Raw genomic sequence first — 8,509 nt, forward strand, 5'->3', positions numbered from 1 at the left:
TTTATAAAATATGGCTAGGTAAAAATGTTACCCATACGCCATGTATGTACTATTAATGATAATAAGTAACTACTTTACAAAAATCCACACCAAGGCGAGCCGAAATACACAAATCGAAAAATACAACACAAAATAAAAAGAAGCAAAAGTCTGGGGAACGTCCTGCTAGAGGACAATGCGAGAACAAAAGTTTTGACAACGTAAAGTTAAGAATGAGAGGGGCGTCTGCGTATTCGGAGGAAAAGGAGTGAGAAACACGGATGTTAATTCTAAGCCAGAGGAAAGCTGGATCATTTCAACTTCCAGATCGTTTATCATTATGGCGAACTGTCCATTTATGAAAAAAATTTTCATTTTCTGTGACAGTAAAGTTCGTGTCTTAAGTCTTTCGTTAACTTTATTTGCATAATTATCTTTCAGATCTTTTTTGATTAACTTTAATATTCAAACATTTCAAAGTCCAGGAACGGTATGAGATTGTTCAGAGAAGATTTGTTCCTTTTTCGTTCTCTGTAAGAAAGTTCCTGGGACTTTAGCTCCCAAATTGTTCTTCGAATGAAAGTTCCTTAGAATCTTGTTCCCGTTTTTTTTTTCTTTGCCAAAACGTTCAGGAGAAAATCGTTAGCAGTTTGATCTCTTAGAAATGTTCTCGAAAGTATTGTTCGCATTTTGTTCTCTCTGGAAACGTTCCACAGGGTTTTGTTCTTATATAATTCCCAATGAGAACGTTCTCGTCAGTTTTGTTCTCATTTTGGTATTGGTTTTGACGCGTTCTTGGGAACAAAACTACAAGAACGACATTTAGTTTCGATCATACATTTTATTCTCGGCCCCTGTTTTAAAATATTAATATTTAATACATACATACATGCATATGTACACACGCATGTATGTATATGCATTTACAAAAATTAGAAGAATGAATTTAAGTAATGTTTTAATTTATTTTTCTTGTCTGCGTCTACTCAGGTTAGCGCATAGTTGTACATTCTAGGCACAAAAGAAATTAAAAAAAAAATTCGCTCACTAAAAAATATGTATCCTCACCAAAAAGATTACAAGAAGCTTTATGACGCGTTACCCGTTTTCGTTTAACCGGCATCAACATATGTATATTACCCGGGTACTCCGGCAAATCGGGTAATACCCGGCTGCCCGGGTAATAAACGCCCCGCCCTACAAGAATTGAGTGATGGAAACTAACACATTCTCATTTATCTTACTAACACATTTGAAAATTTTGCGTGGGTCAAAAAGGGACCATTAAAAAAGGCCTTAAGTTGAAAGAAGATAAAAAATTTGTTTTCATCATTTTTTGCACATTGGCCTTAAAAACGTGATGGGAGTGTTTGATGGACATTTCCATCACCAATGAGTTAAGCAGGGATCACACGATTTGTACATTTGTACACAAAATGCCAAATTTAGATTTGTCCACATTTGCGCATTTGGATAGCGATGTACAAATGATTTGTTTTGCGATCAGACGATTTGGCTGCCAAAGATCCAAATGATTTGGCACACATTTGCGCACAGCAGTAAAGTGACAAATATTGTCCACATTCATTCGCACAATTTAACCATTTGGTCATAAATACTTAAACAGCTGATCCGGTGTCAACCATATTTTTGCATTTATGATTTCGTGAGATTTGAAGTGAAATATACAAAAATAATATATACGCACTGGTACTCGGAATTTTGAATACACCCTCAAAATCTGGGCTGAAAGTAAAAAAACGCGTTTTTCATAGGTTGAAGCATATACTTCCTCGTAACTTTATTACATATGCCATTTAAGAGAAAACATTTCGTCGTCTACAACCATTTATAAATGGTTAATTTGTCTTGAGAATGGGCACCCAATGTATGTATACTAGTAGACAAAATAGTCGGACAAGTCGTAATTTAAAATGAAAAAATGTTAAAAATTAAAATTTTCCATATACTCTGTAAGATTCCTTTCAGTGATCGGACTTCTACCACATTGTTGTAGATCTGCCACTTTTTAGAGCACATCTACCACACAAGGTCTGAAATCTACCTACATATTGTTTTTGAGTAGTTTTATTTTTGCTCAACATAATTTTCTTAATTTTAAGAGCAAAAATTGTCCAACACTAAACCCTAACAACAGGCAGAATGGGAGGATAAAATAAACTGTAAAATAGTAAATTTTCTCAATATTCAACTTTTCGACATCAAACGTGGTCTTATTGTGTTAAATTGCAAAATATATGATTTATAAAAAGAATTAATAGCGAAAATGATAAAAACCGGCGAATTTTGTGAAAGGATTAGCAAATTTCAGTGCATCTCAAAATTTTAAAGCGTTTTCTACTTTTACTTTTACTTGAGAATTGTCAAAATCGGCAAATCCCAAGGAGCATTTCTGGGACGAGCCACATTTGTTCGCTACATCGTGATGTGATAAAAATAAAAGCTGGCAGCACTCCGCAAGGTTGCAGAAATCTTTCAAAATATGTTCGAAACTGTCAAGGAAAAAAATTGCCAAAACTCAACGCAATTTTTATCAACTTCAATCTTGCACTTTATTATAGTACAAGTAATTTTTAGCAAAAAAATCCGACTTCAACTCTCATATAAAAAAATATATATATATATATATATTTATATATCATGATCCACTGATCGGATCTTAACCAGATTAGTATGGGACCACCTCTGAGACACTACCTTTCCGAAGCAAAAAGAATTATCGGTTGACGTGGTCCAAAGTTATGCGGTAACATACGTAAAAAATAAATAAAAATAAAAAAAATAAAAATAAATATTCCAACGAACTGATAACCTCCTCCTTTTTTGGAAGTCCGTTAAAAATTAATTTTGTTTTAGATTATAATTAAAGTGTTTGCAATTTAGGTGAAACCTTGCAGATTTTTTTTGATTTTTGTACACAGTTTGATCCAAAACCTGAGATCTACCACTTTTTTTCCAGATTCTACCACAAAATTTTTTTTTTAAGTCCGAAAACTGATTCCTTTGCCATTTCTTAAGATAAATTATAAATTATATTAAACAGAAATAAAGTTACGAGCAAGTATGCCTGTGCGTCACCCTTTGAAAAACGCGGTTTTTGACCTTAAGCCCAGATTTTGAGGGTGTATTTAAAATTCTGAGTATGCAGATTTTACTGCTTGAATATACCTTCAACAAGTATGAACCTCGAAAAAAACTATATATATTTTTTTTTGTCACACAGTGTAATTTAGATCGTCTTTAATAATCTGTATATCGTAGTTTAAAGTACAAAACCGCGTATCAACAAAATGCAAAGCCGCCTATCTGAGGCTGCATAAATTATTATCTAGATAGTAAAAACACTCATATTTCAAAATGGTTCTCTTTTTTATAAAGCAATCGTATTTCTGGATAGTATATTTCAGGACGAATGGATAAGGATTGAGCCAACAGCTTCTGTAAGCAAATCCAATTTTTAGCAGCAAATGTCAGTTACGCGATTTTGCAGAATGACGATACGCGGTTTTGTACTTTATACGACGATATGCATCTATGTATATGTGTATAGCAAAAACTGCGGAGAGATCCGAAAACTGAAAGAAAGGTGAATAGTAAAGTGCCACGAAGGGTTGTGAAACGAATACTTTGCCGGTTGGTTTTCTGAAAATTTTCATTCTGAACTTCACATATGCTTTTTCATAGTTAATTATACTCAGAAATTAATTTTACTTTTATAAATACTTTTTAATATATTCGTCTGCTGGCATAAGAACCTGGGACCTCATGAAAGCTTACAAATAGTCGCACGCTTCTCTGCACACTCTCACTCAGCCACTGTCGAATACGTATATGTACATGTTTTCAAATGTTCAGCAAATTGTTTCAATTGAGAAAATATTTTAAAATCATTGTTTTCAAATAAGGTGATATTTTTCGGTAGTTTTCGGATGCGAATATTATATAAAATATAAAAATTTTACCAAAATTAGAAAATACAAAGGTTCACAAGCACGAAATGGCAATACCGCTCAACAATATTTGTATATTTATCACTGGCATTTGTCATCAAGTGGCAAATCAGATATTTGGTCATTTGCGTAATTTTGATTTGGCTGCAGCATTGCGTTCACACGATTTGGCCACCAGGTTTGGTTTTCATTTGCCACAAGAAGGCAAATATTTGGCTTTTCTGATCAATGACAAATGTAATTTAGCGTTCACATGATTTGTCTATCAATTTGACACATTTTTAGCCAAATGTACAAATCGTATGATCCTAGCTTTACACATGATTAATCAAATGACTATCACCCGGGCATTACCCGAATTACCCGGGCATCCGGGTATCATCAGCCCTAGTTTCTTTTCTTCGGACGCCAAAAAGAGAGTTCTACTTCGTGAGGGTTATAATACCTAAGTACGGCCGAAGGCCGCCTATGAAAAAAGGTGTTATCTGCAAAAGGTGTCAACCCCTTTTCTTCGCAACAGAGAAAGAGAATTCTACTTTGAGGGTTATAATCCCTTAGACCGGCCGAAGGACACCTACCCAGAAAGGTGTTTTCTGCAAAAGGTGTTCGGCCCCTTTTCTTCGCAAAACAGGAAGAGAATTCTTCTTAGTGAGGGTTATAGCTCAGTTATGCCTACTTGGCGTTGCTTGAGAGTTGTTACATAAGGAATCTGTTAATGTGTTTAGGGTGTCAGCGGTTACCCAACGCATAGAACTTCACATGTAGAAGTCTGTTGGGTTGTGATTTTTAGGTAAAAATGGTATAGCAGGGCAAAGTATGTATAACTGGGCTATTGTACTCCCTAATGCGGCCGAAGGCCGCCTACGAAGAAACGTGTTTTCTGCAAAGGGTGTTCAGCCCCTTTTCTTCGCAAAACCGAAAGAGAATTCTACTTTGTGACGATTATAATCCCTAAGTGCGGCCAAAGGCCGCCTACGTACAAAGGTGTTTTCTCCAAAAGGTGTTCAGCCCCTTTTCTTCGCAAAATAATAATAAAATTCTACTTTGAGGGTTAAAACCCATAACCGCGGCCACAGCCCGCCCACGCAAAAAGGAGTTGAACGCACAAATACTTTATAAATACAAAAACTCAACCCTACATAAAATGAATTTTGAAGCTGAACTATTTTTAATGAAGTGCCAAGTCTAGTTTTCCTCGATCTTATTTATATAAATTTAACAAGATTTTTGGGAATGAACTCGGATCCGGGGAATTTTCGATGACCACACTAGTAAGAACGGCCAGCTGTTATCTTTTATACAAGTAAGCAAACAAAGCAGGAGAGTTTGGCGTCCGCGGTAGCCGGGTAGTGAGACTCGGGTGCTACAAGCCTGTAGCTGCAAGGTTCGATCCTATTTATTTTATGTTCATTTGCTTTTTTCATATCACATTTTTTATTTTACTATTAGCTAATTTAAATTTTTAGAGTTGTTTTATTAAAAAGTCAACAACTAACTGAAAGCAACGTTAAAAAATATAGAAGTTTTAAAAGAAAAAATTAAAAAGAAAAAATTAAAATTCGACTGGCCGTGGGACTCGAACCCACGACCTTGCGGTTCGTTTATCTGCATTACTGCCGTCCGTAAGGGAAAAATATAATTTTAAGCAAAAGCAGATGTATGTATGTATGTACATATGTACATTTGTACGTATATTGGTTATGAAACAAAATAGATATGTAACGTAAGTTTTACTTCTCTAGTGTGGCCCAGGCACACTTTTCTTTTTTGTTCACTCAAATAATCACCGTTACTTTTTTTACAAGCTTTAATCCCATTAAACTTTTTTATCACTACTCGTATCTAAGTCAAAAAAGCTGCGGAATTCAAGGCTTGATTTTCGGCCAATCTTCTTCCCTTCAATAAGTAAACTATACCAACTAGAAGCCAACTACCGAAGCACTTCAGTATTTTTAACATACCTACTTGGATAACTTTGCATTTAAAACAAACTATAAACACAAACTATTGTGAGTGATTTATTTTGATAACAAGAAATAAATGACTATTTGTGTCACAGCAATAAATGGACCGGTTATTTTCGGTCTCTGATTTTTATCGATGTTATCGATTTTTCTGTCGATAAATTCGGAACTTATCAATATAATAAATTTTGTTATCGACATTTTTATCGGTTTTGTTGTCGATATCTTTTTATTGATTTTGTTACCTCCAATTAAATGCAACAGTAAAATTAATGATAGAACTTTTTAGAAAAGTATCGATACTAGTACTCATATAGAATACTCTAAAAAAGTATCGGTGCCAGTACTCATATTTGCAAAAAAGTATCGATAATACTCGTACTTCCAAGTATTCTCAAAGCAAACGCAAAACGTAAATAAAAATCAGATTGCTTTGCTTTTACCACCTCTTCCTATTTGTAAATTGAATAGTCATTGCTCTTAATAGTTTTAATCTGCTCTAAAGCAGTTTTTGGAATAAACTTCCGATAAATTAGTTGTACATGCGTAAATTAAATGTTTATAGCAAAAAGCTTATTTCAGAGTTTTTAAAAACAGATATTTTATAATTGTTTGACGCGTACATGTATTTATAAATAACTTTACTTTGAAAATGAAATGCAAATCTAGAAGACGAGAAGCAAATGTGGTGAAGCCCATTCTCTATTGGAATGATAAGCTCTCTTTCGTAAAAATATTCTTCAAGAATGGGCTGGATTTCACAACGAAGGTAGACTACATGGGTTAACGACGGCCGCCTTATGCTGGAGAGTGGCCAAGTTGTCGAGTCGGAAGACCATCCTCTTCCACCATTCCTTATCAAAGGGGAGGCAAGATATTCATTTTTAAATTATTTAAACATTTTTACCCAAAGCCAATGTTGAAATGACCGCTACATTTTCTTCTAGGTTGTGTAAAAATTTCATAACTGTGTCTATTACCAGTAGCTCACTAGAACAAAATATGTATTAATTATTACTATGGGAGAATACATATCGTCGCCCGTATGCCATAAACATGAATGTGTAAAAATGAAAATTGTGGAAAATCAAGTTTGAAAATTTTTTTTGCCAGACTTAGCTCTACATTTATGCAATTGAAATTGTTAAATATTTACTTTCCGTGTACGCATGGTATTCTGGGATTTGGTATAACATAGAAAATCCAAAGATTAACCAAGTCAACCCAATAACTCAAAACTGATACATTTGCACATTCATGCTTCTGGCCTGGGTAGCGATAAGTTAATTTAAAACTTTAAAGGCGTGTTTCTTGGGTATCCTGTTTTTTGAGTTATGACAGTATTGAAGTAAATGAGCTTTATGTTCATTTTCATAACATTCATATTGGATATTGAAATTAACATTCGAATGTTCGACACAATATTTATAGGGTCATGTAAAACAAAAAAACTTTAAAAAGCTCTTAACTCTTCGATACTTTTCGGCATTGGCGATATTTACTCAGTACTTGTGAAAAAGTATCGAGTTCTCGATACTACTCAGTACTCATGAAGAGCATCGATATTATGTACTCGGTACTCGTATCGTTCTATCACTAAGGGCCTGTGCCAAATGATAGAAAAGAGAAAATTTTGACGGATCAAAGTAAAACTCTGACATTTCTTGTGGTGAATAAGAACGTCAGAATTTTACCTAGCTCATGGGGCTAGGTAAAATTTTGACAGCTTATAATCATGTATACACATAATATTGCTTGGCGGTAATAAGGAGTGAACATGAAAATGAAAGCTGAAACAGCATAAAAAAAGCGTACGTTACTTGCAAATTATAAAATAAATATAAATTTTAAGAATTTCAGCCACACACAAAAATAAAGCTTTCGCACGAGCGTTTGTTTGGTTTTTCAACTGTCAAAATTTAACTCTGCATTTGGCACAGCAAAATTCAATTTATTTGTACATCATAGCAAATTTTTCCACCCCGTCTCACCACGGAGAAAAAAGTTACCGATTGGCACAGGCCCTAAGTAATATGTTGATTAAGTATGAAATAGGTACATTGGTAGATGACGCTTGTATTTTTAATGCAAGTATAACATTAGATATTTTATAAACAGTAAACCCACCGCAAATCCCGAAAATTATCAGCATTTGTAAATTGCGTGGCATACTATGCCATGTTTATGTTAAAAAGTTAATTGATTCAACCATATTGAAAAAAGTTGTTGACAAGAGTTACCATCCATCAACGAATTTTTAAATGCTTTACTTTTCGTAAACATTTTAAAATTTGTACTTTATTTACTCAAAGTATAAAAATTAATACCAGCGTCAACCCTTTTGAAAAATATCTGAATCAAACAGCTTGTAAATTTTATTTTCATTCTGCTAAATATTTTTCAAACACCTTTCGTTTCGGTACTCATCTCGTAATATTTAATTTTAAATATTTAATCTTAACATTTAAAATTGGTGATAACGCAAGCGAATGATGTTTCTAAGCCGAAGATTTCTTAGATACCTTTCGTATGATACCAAAAAAAAAAGAAAATAACATCAAATCTAATCCCAAAGCATTTTGGTCCTTTATCAAC

Source organism: Rhagoletis pomonella, unplaced genomic scaffold, assembly GCF_013731165.1.
Source record: "Rhagoletis pomonella isolate Grant_MI unplaced genomic scaffold, Rhpom_1.0 Rhpom_scaffold_00001, whole genome shotgun sequence".
Lineage (NCBI taxonomy): Eukaryota > Metazoa > Arthropoda > Insecta > Diptera > Tephritidae > Rhagoletis > Rhagoletis pomonella.